Consider the following 27,123-nt stretch of genomic DNA (forward strand, 5'->3'; position numbering starts at 1 on the left):
AGTGCTTCAGAGGGGAAGGGAAGACTCCAGTGGCAAAGGAGTAGTTGCAGAAGTCAGCTAGAGCAGGATCCAGGGTGTCCATGTGGCCCTTGATGGTTTTGTAGGAACAGGGGTGAACCTGTTCTGATGAGACTTTCATCGATCAGACTTGTCTGGAAACCTTGTCTGGGGAGAATAGGGGAAGGCAGAGAAGGAGCAAAGATAGGTGGCAGAAAAAGGGCCAGGGGAAGAGCAAGGATTTGAGGGAGGAGGGGAGAAGAAGAGAGAGAGGACAGGATGTCCTGAGTTTTAGAGATGAAATGGGAAGCCAGGGCCATGCAGAGGGCCTGGGAGGGGACTGGAGAGGTAGAGACTGCAGCAGGATTGGCCAGATTCTTGCAGATTTTAAAGAGTTTGGCCGAGTTGTTAGATGCTGCAGAGACGTGGGCTTGGATGTGGGCTCTCTTCTTGTTGCAGACAGAAAGTCGGTATTGCCTTTGGAACAGGCAGTAGACCAGTTTGTTAGAGGGTGTACCGGAAGTATGCCATTTCCTTGCAGCCACCCTGCACTTGCATTTTAGGGTGATGAGATCTGAGTCGTACCACAAGTTGCACTTGGCTTTGGGCTTCAAGCGGATCCTCATGACAGGGGCAAGAACATTGAGAGTATCAGCTATAGCAGAGGGGAGCATGGAAAGGGCTGTGTCAGGGTGTGAGTCAGCCAAGGGGGGAGGGAGGGTGAGAAGGTGGCAGAAAAAGCCTCAACTGACACACGCTTCATGGGTTGGGTAACCAACAAGGTAGGTGGCAGTGCTGGAGTAGGCTTGGCCTGAGGGGTGGAGAGGGTGAGCTGGGAGCAAAGGAGAAAGTGATCACTCCAGGAGAGAGGAGTGGTGAGAGGGATCGAAAGGGGAAGGTCTGAAGAGATCAGAACATCCAGAGTGTGCCCTGCAGAGTGAGTCGGGCCAGAGGGGAGAATAGAGAGTGAGAGAGAGTCACAGAGGTTGCGAAAGAGTCCTGAGGAAGGACAGGAAGCATTCAGGTGGATGTTAAAGTCTCCAAGAAGGAGGAGTTGTGCGGTGGAGGCCAGGAGGGAAGAGGAGAGGTCTGCACACTCAGAGAGGAAGGAGGAGATCTGATCAGGTGGCCGATAGATGGTTGCCACAGTAAGGGAATGGCCAGGAGAGAGAGAGCCTGTGGACAAGGCATTCGAAAGATGAGTAGGCCTGCGTAGGAATGACAGAGGCAGGAATCCACTCGGATAAGATCAGGGCTACAACCCCTCTGGGAACGGCTAGATCTGGGCATGGTGAGGATCTTGTAGCCATCAGGAAGAAGGGTGTCAAAGCTTGTGACAGAGCTGGCCATGAACCATGTCTCTACCACACTTTTCATTCTGCCGATCTGTTTTGCAGAGTCTAATAGGGAAGCATTCGCGCTAATGTGCACTTCACCTTTGTTTTAGACGGATGCAGGTGTCTCTTTACTTTATAACCTTGGACCAGTGACATGGATTAATGCATTGTGCACTGAGTTTTTACATAAGGGAAATACGCCTGATTAGTTATTCAGGTAAGACCATTTACTTTCAAATGTAAAATTCACGTGATTAAGAGACCTAAATAGTTACTTAATTGTAATAAGAAAGGAGGCTCATTCTGTGCCTCATTCTCCCCTTTTTTTCATGCCCCTGTCACTTGTACCACAGAAGGGCTGAGGATTTATTCCTGTGTTGACAATACCCCCAACATTGTTATTTGTTGGTGAGTGCCAGCGAGTATACACATTTTTGATTGTATGGACACACGTTTTTCTGTGTCATTGAAATAAGAGTCTGAAACCATTTTAAGTTGTATTATTTGTGTATTTGTAGATTCAGGCCAGATGACCCTATAATAGTAATTTTTACCCTACCCGCATCCTGAAGAAGGTCGCATTAATTTTTTTGTGCTCACCTGTAGCTTTTTTTACGATGGCCGAAACATATGTCGATTATGTCAAATAAGTAAATTGCTATTTGAATTGTATATGAACACCGATGTAGAATGGAAATAGGTGTTAGGAATTGTTTAATTGCTTTAGTACTTTTGGGTGCTTTATTAACCCATTTGTGTAGATACGTTTGATAATGTGTGTGTGAATGAATGATGATATGAATGGTGGAATACACATGTAGATGTCAAAATATTTTTTCATATATTTTTTCATTTAAGTAAGATGGTGTACGAATTAATACTGTGAATATTGTATATAAATATAAGTCTGTGCAGAGTCTCGTGAGTCTGCTGAGGGCTGTGGTGTGCACAGTCTGCTTTTCGTTTCCATTGACTGGTTGGGAGGAGTTTCATACAAAAACGCCTGTACTCCGCGGAGCGGAGTCTTTGCAGAGTCTCGTGAGTCTCTGGAGGCTTGCGAGGCTTCAGCACGTAGTTCTTCTACGTAGTCCTTCTACTATGGAACAGGATAAAGAACTGACGCAGAAATATCGGAAGCCTCTCACACGTCTACAACTGCGGTGCGGTGGAGAGAGTTTGGCCAGCATTCCTCCACCTTCAAGCGGCTTGGAATTCGATCGTTGCAAACGCCAAGTAAGACTTCAGTGTTCCACACCTGTTTTTACCCCTGATTCTGTCACTCAATCATTGATCACAATGACCTGTGATATGAACAATATGAATACCAATGTAAACTTAGTGAACCATGCGCATGTGATACAAAAGGGACAAGAAGGTGTATGTGCTTATAAACACGATATGGCTGCATTGCGTGCGGTTAGCAATACAGCAGTGTGCCATCTGTTAAATTCATCAAACAGTGAATGCGACAATGACATCGCCCAATTAGGCAAACTGCCATTCCCTCGCTGAAAAATTACAAATGACAACAAGCTAGAAAGAATTATGTGTCCCATTGCGGAGGAAACACATGATCCAAACAATCTGAAACTGGGTCACATTTATTCATTACGGACGTTAGCGTGGGCAAAATTACAAACGTTAAAAATGCCTTTGATTCTAGCCGAGGACACTGATGCTTTTGAAATTAGGCACGGTAGTCGGACGCAGCGTCTGATATCTGAAATCACTAGTGCTTGGTTTGAAACCGTAAGCGTTCCAATTAAAACAAATGCATTAACATTGCTCCCCCAGGAATTATATATGGATATGGAAAAAAGAAGGCAACTGGACTGTAAAAACACATCAAGTACGATCTTAGTAGCGGTTACTCAACCACCGCAATCATCAATAACAAACAGTGAAGAAGATAAGGAGAAAAATGCAACAAACAACAAAGTATATGAGGATATTGCTATTCCGTGTCATGCAAATTCGGATTCCTCTATACAAATTAAAAATAGGAATGGATTTAACAGATGCATGAACACGAATCCTAGTCCTAAGAAACGTTGTGATTCATTGGCAGTTGTTGATAAACTGCTACAAGATTTAACCAGAATGAATGGTGATCTAAATGCGAAATCCATGCGTGGGCAAAATTACAAACGTTAAAAATGCCTTTGATTCTAGCCGAGGACACTGATGCTTTTGAAATTAGGCACGGTAGTCGGACGCAGCGTCTGATATCTGAAATCACTAGTGCTTGGTTTGAAACCGTAAGCGTTCCAAATAAAACAAATGCATTAACATTGCTCCCCCAGGAATTATATATGGATATGGAAAAAAGAAGGCAACTGGACTGTAAAAACACATCAAGTACGATCTTAGTAGCGGTTACTCAACCACCGCAATCATCAATAACAAACAGTGAAGAAGATAAGGAGCAAAATGCAACAAACAACAAAGTATATGAGGATATTGCTATTCCGTGTCATGCAAATTCGGATTCCTCTATACAAATTAAAAATAGGAATGGATTTAACAGAAGCATGAACACGAATCCTTGTCCTAAGAAACGTTGTGATTCATTGGCAGTTGTTGATAAACTGCTACAAGATTTAACCAGAATGAATGGTGATCTAAATGCGAACTCCATAACCAAATCCATACCTAGTGACTGTGGCTTGGACAACCAAAATAAAGACAAGGAAGTGCTGGAGTTGCCGGTGGTAGCCTCTAGTAGTACAAACATGATTAGCCTGGCCCTTAAATGGCCTCCTGGATCACGGAAACATTGCCGGATGGATTCGATCCCGCTACCAGCGATCTATTGTTCTCAAAATAGAAACAAGTGGTGGAATAATATAACAAATATCACAGGTGAGATGCTTGATAGATGTATTAACAAGCAACAACCCAATCATGAAGACTTACTACAAGAGCGAGCCAAAGTAAATCAGAATCCATCCTCCTCATCGGATGAAACCTCATCGGAATAATCCATTATGGAACGGCAATATCCAAAAATAAGACGTCTTCAATACAAAGCTAATGCTAACCAGGCCCGCAAAGAGGTGAATATGCAGAGTCTTGTTAAAGAATCGTTAAATGACTTCAGACCATACATTACGTCCGCTCTGGCTATTTCAATTGCGCCTTTGACTAAACTATATGAACAAATCAACGGAAATCTAAAGGACCTATCAACATTGTATGCACTTATGAATTTGAAACTGGTAATGAGTGACTTAGACAATACTTCTGCAAAAGTATTGATTTGGGACAATATAAAAGGAATAGATCTGTCACTCAAAGAGTTGGTAGACCAAAAAAGAAATAATAGTGAAGACAAGCGACTTCTGGCTGAAGTTGCTAGAGAAGCCTTGGGACTCCTTAAACATAATCAGAATGTGGATAATGAACCCAATTTTAAGTTCAATGCAAAACCTCAACAAATGAAAATGAATGCAAAACAGAGCATGGTGATTGCGATGAGTGTTGGAAATGTATCTGATGTTGAAATAAACCAGAATAACGGAGCATTAGCTATAAGAGAAGTACAGGCACAAGAGAGCAAAGTTATTGACTTGGAAGAAAGCAATGAACCTCAGGTGGAGCCTGTTATTCAAGCTGCATCAAATGAAGCTGAACAACGCTCAAGTGGGGGTAGCTGGAATAAAGCTCAAAATGCTGCCTTGAGTCCCTCGAAACGTCAACGTCTGCTAATGTAGAAGGCATTATTGGTAATCCTGATGCTGATGAATGCCAAATAGCTGAAGAGAACAATAAAACATATTCAATATTTCAAAAGAATAATGTCAGCCTGCATAAGCCACTCCAAGAAAAAAAATTAAAAAACCAAAAAAGCACAAGAAAAAGGAACAATTTGGGGTCAAGAAAATTTCTCAGAAATTTTAAATTGGTAAATGTATTTGTCAACTCTGAGAGTCAAGGCCCAAAGTTGAAGAAGGATGAAGAAGTTATTAAACAAAATGCAGAACCACCCACTATGTCTCAACCTAAACCGATTTCAAGCACAGACGCTTCCATTAATGACTTAATGAACATCTCTATATATGAGGATGACGTAAGTACGGACGCGGATAAGGAAGATTGGGGTGAAGAGAACATGGACCTTTCTCGTGATATGGCGGCACTTGAAACTTCTGACAAAAGTGAGCCATCAAAAGATACTAAGGAGAGTGATAACCCTGAGTCAGGCAGAGTGTGCTCGAAATTGACCAAACTTACTGAGCAAGAAGAAAAATTTGTGACCATGGATCAAGAAGTGGCAAATTCGATAATCACACAAAGTGATAGAGCCAGCGCCGTGAAAAAAAGTGCGATGCAATTGCCAACAGCAGACTACAAGGCTAAAACTGAGATGGCAAATGAAATGGATCGTGAACGATTTGTTATGGACAACATGGACGAAAGTCCAAACGAAGCCATCCCTGGTGAAAAAATCAAAATTACCTTTATGTGCAAACCTTTCTCTGAGGCATGAAAAGAGGAGGCAGCAAAAAATCCAAGCCCAGTTGAAACACCAACTAGCTGGAACTGGCTAGCTGGCGTCCTGGGAGGACAGAAAAGTTAATGCCAGAAGGAGTCGGAAGGCCGCAAACTCAACATCATATCCTGGAACACTAGAGGATTTATTCATTTATACAAGGACTCCTTAAAATGGTCAGATGGTAGCACTATTATATGTCTACAAGAAACGTGGATGTCTTGTTGCCCGATATCAGAGGATTTCGAATTGGCAATGAATTCCGCTATAGTGAGAAAAAAGGGACGCCCATCTGCGGGCTTGTTGACATTAATCAGGAAAAATTCAGGGTGGAAAATCGTGAAATCAACCAACCACTCTGCTTTCATTCAGCACACAGTGATTGAATCCAATTGTAGCACAACCAAGAAAAATAAGCGCCTCAATCTAATTAATGTCTATTGGCGCCATGTTTTAGCAGGTACAACCAAGTTTATAAACATGGTGTGTGAAATAATTGATGACATTAATAGCACTTATGAAGATGCAAATATTATTCTTTGCAGTGATTTCAATCTGGACTGTAGAAAAGTGGTGGAATGCAGTATGGCAGTTAAAAACAGCCGGCAAAGAATAGTAGCTAAATGGTGTGCTGCAATGGATGAAAGAAATCTAATGATGGCAAATGGCTACACTAAGAGTGATATACCGGCACAGATAACTTGGAGCAATAAGAAACAGTCATCAATTATTGATTACATTTATGTATCTGAAAATTTGAACGGCCAAATTGTCTCCTTTAAAATATGGATGTCACCCTGGAGTGATCATAGCCAACTTGAGTTATCACTCTTGTGCTCAGAGAGAAGCAAGGTGGAAAAATGGGAGCAGAGTGTTGTAGTAGAACCTAACCAAAGACGTCTGAAAATCAATCCAAATGAGGTGAAGTCATTTATTGACGCATACATAAAACACTCAAGAGGTCCCATGGAAAACAAAGTGGAGTATTCCTATTTACTGGTGCAGTTTATGTATCAAGAACAAGGCCTAAGAAAAGGCGCCTTCAACAGCTAGCAAAAAGAACAAGCAGGCAAAACTACAAAAACTGGTTGATTTCTCAGAAGGTTATTCTTTTTCAACGAGATGTAGAAATAATGATGGCTAGTCTGGACAACAAAAAATCGCAGGAATTCTGGAAACTTATAAACCATAATAGTTGCCAACAACAAGCATTACAGACAAGCATAGTTTTGGAATCCCTGTGGGTTCAACACTTTGAAAAAGTGTATGAAAAGATAGATCTTGTACCAAAACCAAAGTTGCCAGTCCTAGCTAAATGGGACCTTCAATTCGACAAAGATGACATTGTGCAAAGTATTCAGCGATATAGTTCATCTCGGGTGCCTGGTCCTGACGGATTGACAAACGATACATTAAAACAGAATCCAAAAGAGTGGGCGTCAATGTGCCTAACATCATTTACAAACATAGCTCATAAAAAAACAGCGCCAGCAAGTTGGAAGAGTGTGATTGGAGTCCCAATATTTAAAAAGGGCAATCGAGCTGCTAGGCCCTGAAGACCCTCCATATATGGAAACTAAGGCACAATCACCATATACTAGTGATACGACAGACACGAGGTTCGATTCTTCAAGTGCTAGGGTTTATTGCAAAAATATGCTCAGTCGGCCGACTGGGGTCTAACGTCTCGCAACGTGTGTCACCCAGACATCGTGAGATGCAAGAGAGCGAGCATCGTAAGAACAGTTAAGTATATACAAAATAACAGCCTTCAATGCACATCAGAACCGCCCATAATGTATCTTCTTGAGCTAGGGTCCGTGATTGACAATTATGACAATTATGACACATTATGACAAGTTTCTTATAGTTAGCAACAGTTGCAGACATAGTTCTTGTTATTAAGAACACAAAGCATTTGTTCATTTAAGATATCATGTTCGCGAGAGAGACACATTCCAAAGCACGTTATCTACCAGTTTCTATTCGTGAACTTAGGGTCAGCCTGTTCTAAGGAGGATCCGCGAAGGAGGACCGCTAGAAGAGTCTAAATCATGTTTTAACTGCCTGTTTCTACAGCTGTAGGGAGACAGGCCGGCACCTGGGCTGCTGATTAAATGCTGTTTCTGCTTGCTTTCAAGGACACAGTGAGGGAGGAAAACAATGTATTTCTGTACTGTTTGGCATTCCTGTCTGGGCTGCTCTTTCAACATGCAAGCTGCAGCCTCATACTGTGCATGAGCTTTCAGAATATAATACGTTTTGCAAAGCATTTTAACAGAAAGAGAAAAAGCAAATGGCAAATGTTACAGAAGATGGACGCCCTATGGTTATACTGACGATTCTGTGCTTGCGATGTTGGTTATGTGATGAGATTGGTTTACGGCCAAAATAATATACTTTCTATGCTTGGCTAGGGTCGTTTTCTAGATTTACAAACCCTCCCTTTGGCCGTAAGCCAAGAGTATCATCCATACATCTCATCTTCATCTGACCATGTATATAATTCTGAACTACACATGCTACTGTAATCGTCATCTTCAATATTAATTGACCTGAATTATTTCATTGTATCCATTTCGTTGTTTACATCCTTATTCAACCTGGGATTTCGTTTTTCCGTCACCACATGTACACATTTATTTGGTATTTCAGTGCAAAAGATTGGCAGGCAGTGTATGCAACAACAGCAGAACATGAGGATTTCAAGTACTGTTACTAAGATTGCAATTAGTTTCCATCCCCATGAGCGCAGTAACTCCCAAAACCATGAACTTATATTCAGATCCCAACCGCCTGTGGGGGTATGAATGTCAGAACTCAGAATGTGCAATTTCTTGATTGCTTCAAAAATTGTAGGGGAGGAGTCACTTACAAATACACAGCACGCTGACCTCACGATTCTGCACACACTTCCACGATCGGCCAAGAATATATCAAGAGCCATTCTATTTTGAAGTGTCACTAATCAAACTGCCTTTTCTTCTAATGTCATGTTATATAATATATTGGTTGTTCCATTTATCGTTTTTTCTAACACCTTGGACAGATTTCTTATATCCCATGAATTTATGGCTTGCCCCCAGAATGGGATAAATGATTTTGCTATGTCCTCTGCAATTAATCCTGTGTCATCCCGCCGTGGCCTAGATCTGGATAATTTGGATATGTCTGACGTTTTGGAAAGGAATACACCAGGGAAAAGGATCCCTAAGTAACATGTCCCTCCCCAATTTCTAGGCAACCAGGGATAAGTTTGTTCTCCACATATAAAATAAACAGAATCACCTACATATTTTGGTTCTTCTTCTTTCTCAAGTACTGCAATATTCATGCATCTAGTGAATGTTCCTACTGAATAAGAACCTTGCTTTCGTAAACAGAATGGGACAGTACGTGGACTATAATTGATAGTATAGGAGGGGGCACAACGTCCTTGTTTCCTACTGGATTCATGTGGAAAGTGATTACATATGATTTATAAGGCACAAGTCTATCTACTGGTCTTACCACTGGTTTTTTTATTCTTGCCCTGTTAAATATGGAATAACCCACTGTTGTGGGACTGCAGACCCATAGCTCTTTTGGATGTTTTAGGTAAGATATACGCAATTCAGCTTCAAAAACAATTACTGAATTGGGTAACGTCAAGTGGGCACTTGGACAGTCGACAGATGGGTTTTGTGAGGGGGTGGGATGTGGTTTAAACCTGCTGACCCTCAATCTCTTAAAAATGGAAGCCATTAAAAACAACAACAGCATATATCTGGCTTTCATTGACCTGTCGCAGGCATTTGACAGAATCAATAGGGAACTCCTCTGGACTAAAATGCTTGCATGGAATTGTGTCATGACACCTGCCCCTGGCCTTGGCCGTCAGGCCATCTGGACTGCACCAGGAACCTCCATCATGGCCTCAAGGGCCTTGTCATGTCCCCCCAGACTCTCTTGGAGTCAGTCCTGGCCCCTTTGGCGCCAGGTTCATGTGGAAAGCCAGTGAATTGGGGCCCATAATGGCATTTTTACAACATGGATGCTCCCACATGGCTCAGTTCCATAACTGAGCCATGCGGTCTAGCATTTTAGGTGTGGCCAGGCCTAGAGGCACCTGGGATACCTGCAGGCTATATAAGCCAGACCCAAGTTGCAGAACATGCTTCGCGTTGCTCGCTAGTCGCAGCGTGACGTTCACCGCGGTCTGCTGGAATCTTCCTCCGCACGCCAGACCCCTACTCCAACCCCTAATCTCGATGATTTGATGTTTGCCTATATGTCTGTGCAAATGATATCATGTACTTTTGGATTTGTTAATGAAGCACAAATTGCCCTGATTTGAGAAAGGCTTTCAATAGCCGAAACACGTGTCATCACTAAGGGCATAATATTAAAACTCAAGTTTATGGTATAAGAAAATTTGGCGCATTTCTTGACCTCTGAGTATGTATAAATACCTTACTATATCTAAGGTGGTTTTTTAGACTTCCTACCACCTAACTCAGACCAGATGCGACAGACCAGCAACATAAAAAAACTCTAAAAAAAGGTAACCTTGAATTACCTAAAGTATCGCCTGACAGAGTAGTCTCTTAAAGGAGTCTAACTACGAATAAACAGGTTAGCACAAGAAAGGCACATAGCGCCGCGCTCTGCACTTCACTTACCATCTCGTGCACAACTCAGGCAGCACGACATCACGAGAACTTCATCCGCACCTACAAACAAAGGAAAGACATTGATAGAGACAATTGCAAAATAAAGGACAAACTGTCAGAGCAAGACTTAAGTGATGAACGTAGTCGCAGCAGGTCTGGACTCTGAAGGGCCCGCACCAGTGAAGCAACTAGGCAGCGACATGCCCATCCCCAACGCACCCCTGCACTGAGCGGCAGGACCGAGAGCACACCTTATCAAAAAGCAAGGTGAGAAATGCACTAAGGGGTCATTGGGCCCAGGAGGAAGGTGGGTCCCGGGTTGGAGGAGACAATCAAGCTAAACCTAGCTCCTGTGTTTTCAGACCTGGTCTTCAGCCAAACAAGAGTCCAAGGGAAGGGGGCCAAGGGCGGAAGCAGTCCGGACTGGGTGACGTCCCTGTGGATACCAGGTGAGCGTTACAATTGCCCTGAAAGTCCCATCTTGGCAATAAAAGAACTCGGGTACTGTAATAAGAGTACGATTGGACCAGACAGGTACACTATCAGAACCCATAAAAACTCATTGAGGCGTCAAACAAGGTTGCCCCTTGGCATCAATAATATTCAACTTGTTTATTTCCGATATTGGCGAGGCCTATGTAGGAAACAAGATCTACCCACCAAAAATCAATGGCAACAAAATCAATTGGATATTATATGCGGACAACCTGGTCCTACTTGATCTAACACTGATTGGTCTGCAACGGAAATTAAACATTCTACAACACTACAACCTCCATAATGGGCTATGTGTTAACACAAAAAAATCCGAAATCCTGATCCTCCAAAATCTCCAAAAGAATGGAAGATCGAAACTAACCAGAAAGTTTACCTGGAAAATGGGAAAGGAGCCAATTGAACTGGTAACACAAACCATGTATTTAGGCATTTGTGTTAGTGCCAGTATTAATGATGCACCATGGGTTCAGAGAATTAGATCTAAATGCAAGCAATTGACTGTGCAAGCCTGCTTATTAAATGCAAAGTTTGAAAAATTCTCTTTAACACCAGTGATGAATTTTTACAAGCAAAAGGCAGTCCCTGCGTTAATACATGGTGTGGAGGCTGCTCTAGGATGTAACCCGGAATTTTGGTCTTCGCTGGATCACTCCTTTTGGTCAAAGGTACTGTGGCTACCCAAAAGTGTTCCAACAGCTTGTATAAGATATGAGCTAGGTTTGGTATCAATTAATGCAAGAATATCTTGGAATACTCTTAATGAATATCATAAAATGTCTGGAAACCCAGTAGCGCCTCAATATGCCATAATGAAGGATTGTGGGAATGGCAAAAGTGAGAGCGTTTAAATCAAGTGGGCTAAAAGGTGTGAAAAAATCCTGCACGACATAAGTTCGGACTGTTTGACGTTGATCAATAATCCTAATAAAGTCAAAACTATGTTGTGGACTCAGGATTGGATTGATACTGGGGACACCCGCAGCAAACATAGACCCATGGGTCAGGTGCCACCGGAAGCAAAAAGGTATAATGTAGCACAGCAATATCTCGAGAAATTTCCTGGAAGAATGCATAGACTATTATTCTTAAAATTTCAGTTAAATCAAATACCGACGAGAGAAAATCTGAAGTTTTGGACTATGGACAAGTCAGTCGATATATCATGTCACTTGTGTGGAGACCCCTGTGAAACCCTGAAGCATTTAACATTACTGTGTCCAGTATTAACTCAAGATCGAAGGCAGCACTTGGGAACCTACATTGCAGCAAGGTCAACTCTAAGTGTGGAGGAATGGTGGCGTCAACTATTCAAAAACTAAATCAAAAACTGACAATTGAATTAACATTTTTTTAGAAACAATGATAAAAAAGTTGACAAACATAATGTGAATATGATCTCGCTTACGGGTCTGTTTAAAGACCTGCACACTTAATCTATCTGCACTTTTGATTGCAAATGTATTATTTCAGTCTAGACTCATGTACTGTGTTGCCGTAAAAAGACGTACAGTGGTTTTGCTATGTGATAGGCTATTTTATTTTTTGGTTTCTGTTGGGACTTTGTTTGTTTTTACTTTTCATGTGGTGTGATTTGTTTCTTTTCATTTTTTTTAAAGGTTTGTAACAAACCAATAAAAATAATCAAAAAAAATATATTTTGTGATATTGACAAGACTAACAGTGTTTATATGAAGAAAGGTTTCAGTCTCAGCTGCCGAGATCCATTCCCTTTCTGATTCATGTGATTTGCCTGAAAGATCTGCGGCTTAACAGGCACCCTTATTTTTGTAACTCGGTGAGACAGAGGACATCAAGGTCAAGTTCCTCAAGGAGGCGGCAGATGTGAGCAAGAGTTTATAGTGGCAATATGGAGAAGGTTGCTGTCCTTGAAAGACTTCCAGGGAGGAGTACAAATCAGAGGTACGCCCTGTGGAGGTGTAGAAGAAGCCCGAGGGGTGGGGCAGAAGAGGAAGGAGTAGAGGGCAAGGTAGCCAAGGAGGAGACGGAAGAGGGGGTGAGGAAGCCATGGAGGGGTCAGAGGGGACAGCAGGAGAAGAAAGAAATTGATGAGGCGTGGGAAGCATCTATCAAAGAGGAGAAGGTTGACTTGAGGGCCTTGCACCAAGATGGTACCATTCAAGTAAACATCAATGATGACCTTAGAGGAGTGGAAGGAGTCTCCCACCGGGTGCCTGTTATGACTTTAAACAAAACTTCACTGTATCTCATTCAGAACGACCCCATATGAGGAGTACATAGAAACAAGAAGGTCTCTCACCTGGGAAATGGAACAAGGATCGATGAGGATTAGAAGACAACGAATATCCAGGTGGAGATTGATGTCTATTTCGATCTTCCGATGACAATTAGAATTCCCCCCGAGAAACTCCCAGTGAGCCGGCACAAAGGCCAGGGCAGAGGAAGGTTCCCAGGGAAACCCTCTTGGGGAATAAAACCCTGTGGAGCTGCTAGGGAACGTAGACTCCTTGAGAAGTCCCGTGGACGTAGTTTACACTATCCCGGGAGTTTTGGAGATGACTGGTCGTGTCTTTAGAAGATCGGGGCCAGAGCAGCAATGCCAGGCCGGCTGATGAAAGATAGAGAGACAGAGTGATTAGTCTAAAGCTGCCTAGAATTCAGATAGATAACCCCTGAAGCAGGAATCTTACCAAATGATCAGTTGGTAACACGGCCTTGCAACGAGAATAGTAGAAGACCAGGGATGGACTAAGAGACTGGGCACGCTAGACAAAGCAGAGCAAAGCACAAGAATGGTAAACATACAAATGAAAAGGAGACTAGGAGCCACCTTTAGTCAAGGAGAAGACTTGAAGGTAATCTTACCGAGAATGACCAGAAACCCTCTCAATATCTAGGGGTAACAGATGTCCCGAAGGAATGAGGTCAAAGGGTGGTGGATCTGCGTTATAAATAAAAGACTAAACTAAGAATCCACAGGTAAAGAGACCAAAACCCCTCTCAATGCTCCAAACTAAACAAGTGCCTACCACAAGGGAACCAAGCCGGTAGGATACGGTGGCAGGAAACACCTTCTTCAAAGGCGAGTAGCTTAGAAAAGCTCAGAGAACCCACAAGACTGAAAGGCACCGAGACGTCCTAAACAACAAACACACATCAACAACAAGGTTCTGTAAGGATCAACTGAGCGCAGTCATAATTATTAGAAGTGAACAAAAGGCAAGTCTGAAAAGAGGGAGTAAGAGATTCCCTAACACGAACTCACGTAGCGTTCGCCAGCTCCTAGGAGAGTAGCAACGCGTCCTTGTCCGGGATGTGCAGGTTGATAAGCCGTCGGCGTTCCATCCCGGAAACATCGCAAAGCATGATGGGGCGCAACAACTAGACTGCTACACACACTGTAGCGGTCCGCGAGGCCCGCCATGTTGGAATCAGGCATGTCAGTGCAACCCGCCATGTTGAAGTCAGGCATTGCACTGTGGATAAAGCGAACAGCCGTGACAGTATGCCCCCCCTTAGGGTTGGCACCTCCCGGTTTGCCTGGACGTCTCGTATGAAATCTTTTAATCAGCCGAGGAGCGTGGATGGCAGATGCTGGTTCCCAGGTACGATCAGCAGGCGAGTACCCTTTCCAATCGATTAAGTACTGAAGACGACCCCGGTGATACCGGGAGTCGCAAATTTCTTTGACTTCAAATTCAGACCCTGAATTGGAAATTATGGGCGCAGGACAGTCTGTAACCGTGGGATGGAATGTACTGCGATTATCGGGCTTCAATTGTGACACATGAAAGACTGGGTGTATTCTTGACCAGGAATTAGGCAAACGGAGTTTGAAAGCTGCGGATCCTATGGCGGCGATTACTCGGAAGGGGCCAAAATATCGAGGAGAGAGTTTAGACGGAACAAGATGTCTAGGTAGAAATTTTGAAGAAAGCCATACCCAATCACCGGGTTTGATGACAGGTGCTGGTGTGCGATGACGATCAGCGAAGTGTTTTCTCCTGTCCTGGGAATGTCGTAGAGCAATAACCGCAGAGCGGTGTCCTTGGCGGATTTGTTCCGTTAGTTTATTTAGGTCTGGGTATTTAGTGTCAGACCTCTTCATAGTGGGAAAAGATGTTGGACTGAACCCAAAAGTGCACTGAAAAGGAGATGTATGAATGGCCGAATGGTAAGAGTTATTATATGCAAACTCCGCTAGGGGAAGGAGGTCCTTCCAATCGTCCTGAGCCGCAGAGATGGATCTTCTGAGGTATCCTTCTAATGTTTGATTTAGCCTTTCTGTTTGACCATTTGATTGGGGGTGGTAGCCAGAACTAAGAGCCCTGGATACCCCCAGAATTCGACAAACTAGTTTCCAATATTGGGACGTGTACTGTGGACCTCTGTCCGAAATGATTGTTTCAGGTAAGCCATGAAGGGTAAATACATGTCTGATGAAAATACGTGCCATTTGAGATGCAGAGGGTATCCCAACCAAAGGAACAAAATGTGCCAGTTTTGTCAAGGTGTCAATTGTGACCATAATAGTAGAATAGCCCTGAGATCGGGGCAGATCTACGATGAAGTCCGTGGATATTATTTGCCATGGACGGGAAGGCAAGGGCATTCTGACCAGTTCTCCCAATGGTGCTTGTCTAGGTATCTTATTTTGTAAGCATGTGGGACATGAACTCACATATTCCTTGGTGTCCCTTCGAACAGCAGGCCACCAAAAGAAACGTAAAACAAGATCCAATGTGGAGGTGAAGCCTCGATGTCCTGCTATCTTGGATTTATGGCACATGTCCAAAACCTCCTTCTGAAGAGGACGAGTCGGAATGTATGCCCTTTGTCCCATGAAATAACATCCATCCTCCTCTACCAGAACTGATCGGTTAGATAATGAAAGTGACTTCTTAGCAATGGAATCAGACTGAGCTCTAAGGCGAGACAGAAAATCTGGAGCTGCCACCAATCCCATGGTTAATGGTGGAAATATAGGTTCTGATCTAAAAGGATTGTCTATAGGATGGTCCTTGCGAGACAGGGCATCTGCTCTTAGATTCTCCCTTCCAGGAATAAATGAAAACGTAATCCTGAAGGGAGAGAAAAAGTGAGCCCATCTTGCCTGACGGCTGTTACAAGTTTGAGCATATTGAAGAATTCGGAGATTATGATGGTCTGTCCTTACTTCGACCGAGAATTTGGCTCCTAAAAGTAAATGCCGCCATTCCTCAAAGGCACGCTTGATGGCGAGAAGTTCCTTCTCCAGGACCATGTAGTTGATCTCAGAAGGCAAAAGAGTTTTGGAAAGAAAGGCAACAGGTCTCTCCTGATCAAGGTCGTCCGGTTGTAGTAGGACGGCGCCTAAGGCATGTTGGGAGGCATCAGTCTCCACGATGAATCTTCGGTTCTGGTTAGGCGTTAGAAGAATCGGTGCTGATGTAAATAACTTCTTAAGTCTATCAAAGGCTTGTTGAGTAGCTGCCGACCAGACAAACATGACTCCTTTCTTAAGAAGATTGGTGAGTGGCTGCGTAAGTTTTGAGAATTCAGGTATGAATCTCCGATAGAAATTCGCGAACCCTATAAAGCGTTGAATTTCTTTAACAGTCGTGGGTGTAGGCCAGTCTCGTACAGCCAAGACCTTTTCTGGGTCCATTGCTATCCCCTTGGCGGATAAAACGTATCCCAAGTAAGTAACTTTGGATTGATGAAATAAACACTTCTCGGGGTTGCAGAACAAATGATTTTGTTGTAGACGTCGAAGCACCTCTTGAACGTGTGGTATGTGGTCTTGTATGGAGGAGGAAAAAATCAAAATGTCATCTAAGTACACCACCATACTGTGTAAGAGAAGGTCAGAAAAAAGATGGTCCATAAAGCGTTGGAAAATAGCAGGGGCGTTGGATAACCCAAAAGGCATGACCCGGTACTGATAATGCCCAAACGGTGTTCTAAAAGCCGTCTTCCATTCGTCCCCGGGCCTTATCCGTATCAGGTGGTATGCTCCTTTTAAGTCCAATTTTGTATATATAGTAGCCCCTTTTACTGCTTCAAGAATGTCAGGGATAAGTGGCATGGGGTATTTGTCGGGCACAGTGATCTTGTTCAAACCGCGGAAGTCTATACAGGGACGTAATTCCTTAGAATTCTTCTTGGCTACAAAGAACAAAGAGGCAGCAGCTGGGGATGTAGATTCTGTTATCAGTCCATTCATCAAATTGGAGCGAAGATATTCACGCAGCACCTCTTTTTCCATGTTAGACAGAATATACATACGTCCAAAGGGAAGCGGTTGATCAGGTATCAAATCTATAGCACAGTCGTCTCTCCTGTGGGGAGGCAACTGGTTAAACTCTGAGGACAGAAATACGTCCTGAAAACTCTCGTAAACTTCAGGGAGGCCCGCGATCTGATTGAGAGAATGTACCTCTTTAGTATTACTTGAGGAAGGAGAAGATTCTATGGCGACCCTTTGGTGATTTCCTATGCAGTTTGTCAGACAGAACTCTGAACCAAGAAAGAAGGACCCAGCGGTCCAGTTGATAAACGGATTATGTTTCCTGAGCCAAGGTAATCCTAAGATTACCGGATGATGGGCTGCTCGTATTATATCTAGGGTTAGAATCTCCTGATGGGTAGAAATGGACATTTGGATTGCTGTGGTCTGATCTTTGATGGGACCCGAGATCAGAGGGCTTCCATCCACACTTTCAACAGGAATCGGTTCCTCTTTAGGGGAACGTGGAATCTTTAAAGAAGCAGCCCAGTGGTCGTCCACGAAATTTCCCGCAGCCCCACTATCAATTAGGGCCGGAACATCTTGTAAGATGAGACTTCCTATCGTGAAGGAAACCTTTAATACCAACATATTGGTGGTTGAAAGGTTGGTGCAATAGAAAGAATGTGAAGTATGTGAGGAACCATGATCAGACTTAGGTTCCCGGATCGTGGTTCCTCTTACGACCGGGCGTTGGCGTTTGCCGACCGCCGAACTGGAGCAATAGGACATTCTTGAACAGAGTGGGAGTTGGCGCCACAGTACATACACAGTCCCAGGCTTCGTCTGCGATTTCTCTCCTCCGGACTCAAAGGTCCACGAGATGCAGAACCCAGTTGCATAGGTTCATCTGTTGGCGGGGGTTTAAAGGTTGAAGGGACAAAGGAAGGTCTTGTGATCCTACCCTTCCTCCTTTCAGCCATCCTCTCCTTCATACGATAATCGATCTGCATCACTAGGGCGATGAACTCTGTGAGAGAGGTGGGACGTGGAACTTTGGAGACCTCATCCTTGAGATCTTCTGATAAACCCCTCCTAAATATTGTGACCTGCGCATCATCCGACCATGTGGTCTCACTGGCCATTTGTTTAAATTTGGTGATATATGCCAGTATGTCTAAATTTCCCTGCTTGAGATCCAAGAGATGTTCTTGTGAAGCAACCCTAATCTCCTGTCGCCCAAACATAGAACGAATGCTATTGCAGAAGGCTGTGTAGGAATCCAATAACGGGTTCTTATTTGTAACTAAAGGAGTAACCCAGGCCAATGCGGGTCCTACCATCTGAGATACCATTTAGCCAACCCGATCCCGGTCCGTATGAAAAAAATGTTCTTTAAATGCGAATTGCACAGTACATGCCTCAAGGAACTCCTTCACCCTATGCGGGTTACCATCAAATTGCCCACCCGGAAGAGGTCCGGGAGGAACCTCGGAACAATGGGGAATGCGAGATATATTAGCTTGTTGTGCAATTTGTTGAGACGCATGCTGCTGCTGCTGTCTCAAGGAGGTATTGTCTTGTTTCAATTGCTGAACTTCATTAGTCAGGGATTGCACAGCAGCAATCAATTGTTGAATCTGTTGCTGCTGTGGATCCATCCTAGCCCTATAGTCAATATGTATTCCCCACCAGGGGCAACTGAAAGTGAATACAGCGACTCTTCTTATTTGGGCGTTGCTAACTGTTATGACTTTAAACAAAACTTCACTGTATCTCATTCAGAACGACCCCATATGAGGAGTACATAGAAACAAGAAGGTCTCTCACCTGGGAAATGGAACAAGGATCGATGAGGATTAGAAGACAACGAATATCCAGGTGGAGATTGATGTCTATTTCGATCTTCCGATGACAATTAGAATTCCCCCCGAGAAACTCCCAGTGAGCCGGCACAAAGGCCAGGGCAGAGGAAGGTTCCCAGGGAAACCCTCTTGGGGAATAAAACCCTGTGGAGCTGCTAGGGAACGTAGACTCCTTGAGAAGTCCCGTGGACATAGTTTACGCTATCCTGGGAGTTTTGGAGATGACTGGTCGTGTCTTTAGAAGATCGGGGCCAGAGCAGCAATGCCAGGCCGGCTGATGAAAGATAGAGAGACAGAGTGATTAGTCTAAAGCTGCCTAGAATTCAGATAGATAACCCCTGAAGCAGGAATCTTACCAAATGATCAGTTGGTAACACGGCCTTGCAACGAGAATAGTAGAAGACCAGGGATGGACTAAGAGACTGGGCACGCTAGACAAAGCAGAGCAAAGCACAAGAATGGTAAACATACAAATGAAAAGGAGACTAGGAGCCACCTTTAGTCAAGGAGAAGACTTGAAGGTAATCTTACCGAGAATGACCAGAAACCCTCTCAATATCTAGGGGTAACAGATGTCCCGAAGGAATGAGGTCAAAGGGTGGTGGATCTGCGTTATAAATAAAAGACTAAACTAAGAATCCACAGGTAAAGAGACCAAAACCCCTCTCAATGCTCCAAACTAAACAAGTGCCTACCACAAGGGAACCAAGCCGGTAGGATACGGTGGCAGGAAACACCTTCTTCAAAGGCGAGTAGCTTAGAAAAGCTCAGAGAACCCACAAGACTGAAAGGCACCGAGACGTCCTAAACAACAAACACACATCAACAACAAGGTTCTGTAAGGATCAACTGAGCGCAGTCATAATTATTAGAAGTGAACAAAAGGCAAGTCTGAAAAGAGGGAGTAAGAGATTCCCTAACACGAACTCACGTAGCGTTCGCCAGCTCCTAGGAGAGTAGCAACGCGTCCTTGTCCGGGATGTGCAGGTTGATAAGCCGTCGGCGTTCCATCCCGGAAACATCGCAAAGCATGATGGGGCGCAACAACTAGACTGCTACACACCGCGAGGCCCGCCATGTTGGAATCAGGCATGTCAGTGCAACCCGCCATGTTGAAGTCAGGCATCGCACTGTGGATAAAGCGAACAGCCGTGACAGTGCCACCATTAATGGGAGAGGAAGAGAAAGGAGAGAGCACAGAGACCCTATGAGGGGTTCATAGGTCTCGCGAGGACAAAGAGGATATTGGTGAGGGTCTGCCTGGAGGAAGCACTGGTATAGGTATCAGCGATAGTAGGCCTGGGGGCCTGGGTTAGAGACCAGGATGTCCTTTTTAAACTTATTCCTACCAGATTTAGTGAGGATAGCAGGATAGAGAAGCTATTCGTGCCAAACGCGGTTAACACGGTTAACATGGCAAGAAAGGGTTAAAAATAATGCGAAAAGATAGCTGCCACCAGTCCTGTCCATGACACATTTGCACAGTTCATAAAAAGACCAGAAAGAGTATCTAGGGCCTTTGAAAAGTCACTAGAGACCCAAGTGTGCTGTAATGTAAGATACATTGCACACTTGTTACATGTTGCACAAAAGTTGCAACACGGAAAAAGGACTAAGGGAAACAAAGTCTCCCAGTACTGACTGTCTTAAGGGCATGTCCGTTTCCCCATAAAAGTGAGCGAAAGCCCAGAGGAGTGCAGCTGAAGGCTGTGCTTCTCTGGCAAAGTCAGTCAATGGTGTCTAAACAGCAGCAAAAAGTTTGGGGGTGTACACATGGAGGGAAAATTACATACAATTATGAAATCTTTCCTAACACTTCCCAGCTAGGTCCGGCATAGGACACAGCGCTCTCATGCGCCTTCTTGTATCTTTGTGTAGCGGTTTTCGTACTCTCTGGGACGTGTACAGTGCCACTCTGGGTGAACGCTACCAATCGGAAGACCTGGGGTTATGGATATCGTCCAGGTTAAACATATCTGAAATCTCTGTCTCTGACATGTCAATGTTCTTCTCTTTCCTGGCCCTTGTGGGCCCTTGCGCAAGCTGTGACTCTCCTTTGTGACTTTTGTCCCCATTGTTCGAGGATACATCGGTATCCGTGGTATCATCAGCTCCGTCCTCCTGGACATTACCCATATTATCTTCCCATGGGAAGGGGGTAGGGAGGCTCAGCATGGCTGCACATTGTAGAAATGCCTCTCTGAGCTTTGCAAACATGTCAGCAGCCTCTGAGCTTTATGTAGATACCCCATAGTCTTGACTTGGAGGAATGGAAGAGCATTTCCTCTTCTGGGTCTTGTTACTCCCCTGAGGACTCCCTTCTTCTGAGGGGGCTTGTCAGATGTGCTCAGCATTATTTTCTTTTGTGTGCCCTGGACATGCTTCCCCAGAAAGATCTCTAGGGTGCTTAGTCTCTTCTGAAGGGGTTTTACCCCTTCCGCCAAGGCCTGTACTAGGGAACTGCCTAGCTTTGTCTTAAAACTGAGTGCTAGGTTGCTCTCTGTAGCGTCACAAAGACTCCCCAGGCTCGCCTCACTCCAATTACAATCTGACATGGCCATAATGTTATGTGGCAAATGTATGCAGGTGCTATGTGCCTGTGCCTGAACTAGCAGGATGAATAGCATGTCCGTTGCAGTTGCTGCGAAGCAGATGGTGGCTGATAAGGCACTTCACAATGTGTAATAGTGTTGGTGATCAACGTGCTATCCACAGCGAGCTCTCAAAAAGCTTGAATTTATCTGCTTATGATAGAATTACACATGTGATCAGGAACACACTGGTCTCTTTGAATTCAGCTGTGTTTGATTAAATCAGGCGTGTGATCCGGAGCACACTTTTCTGCTCCATGCACTTCGCGGTGTTGCTCTGTAAGCATGTGATTGTCCAGCTCACTATGCGAGCCTCTTGGCATGCACGGCTACGTGCCAGAGAGTTGCGCTGGCTCCGTCCTCCCTCCGGCTGGGTTGTGCTTGCAGCTGAATCTGAGCGCTGTGTGAAGCTGAGCAGGTCCTGTAAAGAACTTGTGGTGGCAACAGTAAAGACAGACACAAGTGATCACAGTTCAAGGGTGTTTATTAAGCCTGGGATCATTCATTCCCAGTCTTTACCGTCCTTGTCTACCAGTTTCGGAGAGTTCATTTTAGGGTTTTATTGACTCTTTCTACAAAGCCATCGGTTTGGGGACGTGCACAGAAGTTCGCAAGGTGGAGTAGCTCTTTGACTTCGGCCACAAGCTTACTCATAAAAGTCCAGCCTTGGTCCATTAGTTCCCTTGAGAAAACCGACCCTGGAGAAATACAGTAGAAAATGTTTAAGGATCTCTTGGGTGGTGTTATTTCGCATTGGGAATGCCTCGGTATATCGGGTTGCATAATCCACAATCACAAGGACATATTTATTGCCTAATCTGGAGGTTTCAAGCGGTCCAATTATGTCCATACCAATTCTTGAAAAGGGGATTTCTTTAATCGGCAAAGGGTTCAGAGGGGCAGTTGATGGGATGTGTGTACTGGTCTTTTGACATATTTTGCATGTGTCAATGAAGGTTTTTACATTGACGTGGATACGTAGCCAGTAAACCTTTCCACCAATATGCGCCTGGGTTTTAGATTGTCCTAAATGCCTCCCGGTAAAATTGGAATGCACGATTTCTAGTAAAACCTTTTGATGGCTTTTGGGTATTACCAATTGCGTTTTTACCATGCCTTTTGAGGAGGTTTCTTTTCTGTAAAGCAATCCTTGTTTTAAAAAGAAAAAGGGACTACCCTTCTCTAAGCCTTCTTCCTCCGTAATTGCTTGTAAAAACGCTTCAGTCAGAACTGGATAATTTTGATGAAGGAAGGCTAGGTCCGGATAGATGGTGGTTGCCTCATCCTTCCTTTCTTCGATGTTAATTAATTTATCAGCTTCCCCAAAGCCTAAGTTACCTCTTTCTGTTTTATTTGGTACACTTTATTTAAACTGAGAAAATAGAGCACTTTTCAAAATCCCCTGGGCAATTTGATCTCAAAATTTGACCTCAAGAGGTATCTCGCCATGGGTTTGTAAGAGAACCTAAATTCGGGATCAATACGCCTGCTAAAACGTCCATCATGAATTTCCACGATAGGCCAGATTTTGGGGCCTATCGAATGTAACACCCCAGAGGGTGTATCAAAACCAAGTCTGTAGGAATCATTCCTCTTTTCCCAGGGGGAATGGTAGCACCCCTACTGCTACAGATATCAAACCCTATTGATTCCTTGGTGGCGATGGAAGTGCTAGAGGCTCTCTGACTAAGTTTTTGAAATTGTAGTGTTCCCCAATTAGTTTCAATTGAGTCACATCCCAGGGACTCATGGTGGCAACAGTAAAGACAGACACATGCGATCAAAGTTCAAAGGTGTTTATTAATCTGTAAATGCAGGGTGGAAAAACACCTAATCTAAACCTAAATCTAAGATGGGAGCCAGCTTCAACCATCAAATGAAAAATGAGGCAGTCCTTGTGGCGTTGTGTCAAAGTAAAAGGCCTATACTAAAAACAAAACTATTGCCAAATCCTTACAACTAATTACCGAATGAGAGTGGGATAGATTTTTCATTAAAGAAAGAAGTGTTTGCAAATAATAAGTCAGTATGTGATTGCCAGGGGTCTCCCTTCCCCATGTTTTCAGCACGGGACAAAGTGGATCTCCTGACCACAGCACATGCTCAAGCTTTCCCAGCACGAGCCGACAGTTTAGCATCAGCTCTCAGGTTTTTCGATGGCCAAGTCTCTTTTCAATAAAAAGTCTCTTGCCTTTGAGGCCTGATGTATCCAACAAACAAACAAAATGTTCTGCTTCACGTATACTTTGGGTGATGGCTCTTCCCCTGGGTCCCCCTCTTCCGAGCATAGACGCGTCACAAAATCGTATTCAACAAATCGACTAAACAGTTCCTTTTTCAATGAACTTTTGGTGATGACTTTCCACCCCGGATCTCCCTCTTTTGGGCTTGGAACCCTTGCAGACATTAGCCTCCCTCCTCCTTTGGGTTCAATGTGGCTTTTCTTACTCTCACAAATCTTAATGTCTTTTTAAAAAGTTCAGCAGGCTTCGCCCCTGTTGTCAGCTTCCCTCTGCCGGGTTCACTCTCTCCAACTTTTACAACACAGTGGTCATACGCTTGTCTCATGAAGCGGGACTCATTTCCCTTAGCTTTGCAATCATCTGCCGGTCAAAGACTTTCAACGGTATAGAGGATTTTACAAGACCCCTGTATGACCACTTTGACCTCTTCTCGCCTCTTCCCAAGGGCTTCTGGTTGTGGTAGTTTCTACCACTGGGTAATCGCCCAGAGTTTCCTGCTTGAGCACCCACGTGCTGCTGTACTCCTCTGTTGCTGGTTTCCCCCCTCTCTCAGCAATAGCATCCTTTTAGCTTTTCAAAGTTCAATTTAGCCATTGGCTATTTATCGTTCAACACAGTTTGGTTTCTTATCGGCTCATCCCTCGACTCAACGGCTGTGATGAACCGCTTGGCTTTCTTCTCCTTCGAGTCAAGGTTTGTACCACAGAGACCTGCATCTCTCCCCATCTTGGTTATCCGAGGAGAAGGGTCTCATGTACAGTAGGCATCTGTTGCAACACATGCTGGCTACTGTGCGCAGTCTTATAGTTCCTCTGCAGAAGTTTCACAGGCCTTGGTCAGAAAGGGCAAGGTCACTTCTCACATTGTCTCCCCATCGGTATGCGCCGTCTTTCTTCTTCTCTTGCACTGCCGTACTGAGTTAGCTCTCACGTCATGCGACCTGCCTTGCTTGTCTTGTGCTCTTGTGCTCCACCTTTTATCCCTCTGGGGACGGGCAAGGGCTGTCAGGCGTGTGTGATTTGGTTCAATTGCCTGACTTTGCCTGACCGGTGTATTGGGACATGTCAGGTAAACGGTTCTGGTGTTAGAACGTTGTCTTCCGTGTTGTGCAAACGTGTTCGTGTTGGAAAAGGGGGGCAGTGTTTTGGAATATCCAACATGGTAGGATGGGGAAAAGGTGTTGAAAGAAGGGGGATACCACATCTCACTGGTTGGTGTCCCACTCCCACTCTCCAAGGACCCCCCATCCAGATGATCCTCCTTCACTGGGCCACCCCCAGGAACTGGATCCAATAATAATGGCCGTGTCGTGGCCCCCTGGATGACAGATCCCCGGGGACTAGCTAGGGAGACACCTGCGTGCTACTCACAGGCTCCGGACGTGCTCTGATAAGAGAATGGGTGTCACGATCCATGCCCCTGACCCCCTCAGGTATAACAGCCCCCTGGCAGCAGTGGGGCTAAAGCCCTTCAGACTGGCCCCAAGGGTCTTAAAACTCCATCAGAAACATACATGGAGTCATTCCTGGCGCCTTTGGTACCAGGCTCATTATCAGGAATAAAGCAATACCAGTTTTGGACCTTAATCCAACATGGAGGCCTATTACACAGCTCAGTTCTTTAGAACCAAGCCATGCGGTCTAGTGTTTTGGGTGTGGCTGGGCCTGGAACTACTTGGCCTGGAACTACTTTACCTGGGCTATTTAAACCACACCCAAACAGCAGAACACGCTTCGTGTTATTCTGCACTCCTGCAGCGTAGCGCTCTCCGTGTCCAGCTCCTGATCATCTGCTTCTCCGGCAGCCTGATCCTGAAGCCCCTAGATCTGGATTCCATTGATAACCTGGAAGAACAAGAACAGCATTAGCGAGCAAGAACACTTACCTTTGAAGTAACAGGTCTTGAAGCCATCCTGCGCTTCGCTTACCTCGCCCATCTCCGGAGTTCGCCGCAACCTGCAAGGGAGAAGGAACAAGGTCAGCATTAACAAAGCACTTACCTGGGCAAGCAGCGCTTCGATCGCTCATCACTCCGGAACATCACCGCAACCTGTACAAAGAAGGGAAGAGAACACAGGTTAGCAATTAACACCAATAAACAGTGCAGCGCTCCCCGCATCAATAATTCACTATGGTCTTCGCCATCGGTGCGGCAACTCCGAGATTGCAACCATCTCTGTGAAAACAAAAAGAGACATTGTTAGGGAACAGCGTAGTGGAGCAAGACGCTAAGTAGACAGAGAAAACGGAGGGAAAGAAAGAGACAGAATAAAGACGGAAAAGACATTATAACTCACCTGGAAGACAGCAACCAGAGTTGGAGTGACAGCCTGTCTGGACCTGACATAAGGGCACACGGACCAGTGAAGCAACTAGGTCCACGGATCGCCCGCACCAACCACGCGCCCCTGCACAGAGACGCAGGACGGAGAGTTCAACGCACAAAAACCTAAGGTGAGCAATAACCCCAAGGGAGTGGATTTGGACCAGAGGGAGGTGGGAGTCCACCCATCACAAAACCAGTATCTTAACCCTGCATTCTCCTGTTATAGGCACTACCCAACGTGTGGCACATAACCAAGCAGAGAGGGGTCTGGGATAGCGCTTAGACCTCCATCCAGTATTGTGTGGTGCGCCCGTGGATACCAGGTGAGCGTAACAGAGGGTCCCTCTGGGTACACACGCCACTGACTAATATAACGTGCTGGCACGCTGGTTATCGGATCGCTGACAGCGAAAAGCTGTTCCGCTCCCAATGGTTCTGTGCGCTCGGAGCATGGAACGCCATGGGCTAAATTGAAATAAATAGCACACTCCACTGCAATAGAAATAAACTCCAAATACAAACCAATTAAGACAATACTATGCTGCAGAACTAGAACATTAAGCGCAGCAGGTGGAATAGTACTTATCTTGCTGAAGAGCAGAAAAAGAAGAGGAAGGTACCTAGGCAGGAAGGGATGTGAAGGTGCCAAGGACAGGAAGTCAGTCAAAGCAACTATGGATTAAGAAGGACTGTTGGTATTTATCCGCCCAAAAAACTCAATTTGTTTTCAAAATGTAAATTGTTGAAACTGCTGAAGAGTTAAGATAAAAGAAGTTGAAGATTAATGCTTGCCTCCAGTCTTGGCATAGAATCCTACGCAGAAGCAAGCCTCTAACGGGGAGACGTCCTGAAGGGGCGGAGTCACGCTAGTTCGCAAAGTTAACGGTAGCATGGAGAGGGAGCTAAACGCAAGGGAGACGCTGGAAGGCTGTCAT

General features: G+C 44.6%; 1 long non-coding RNA gene across 1 annotated transcript in view; it reads right to left on the reverse strand.

Moving 5' to 3' along the window:
- The window catches only part of LOC138492447 (uncharacterized), a 151,676-nt gene that overhangs the window by 98,526 nt on the left and 26,027 nt on the right, over positions 1–27,123 (reverse strand). Inside the window, exon 2 of the long non-coding RNA XR_011276207.1 lies at positions 10,488–10,538. This is a non-coding gene — a long non-coding RNA (uncharacterized lncRNA). The remainder of the gene's footprint in view (positions 1–10,487; positions 10,539–27,123) is intronic.

Source organism: Ambystoma mexicanum, chromosome 10 (assembly GCF_040938575.1).
Source record: "Ambystoma mexicanum isolate Mex_15411 chromosome 10, UKY_AmexF1_1, whole genome shotgun sequence".
Lineage (NCBI taxonomy): Eukaryota > Metazoa > Chordata > Amphibia > Caudata > Ambystomatidae > Ambystoma > Ambystoma mexicanum.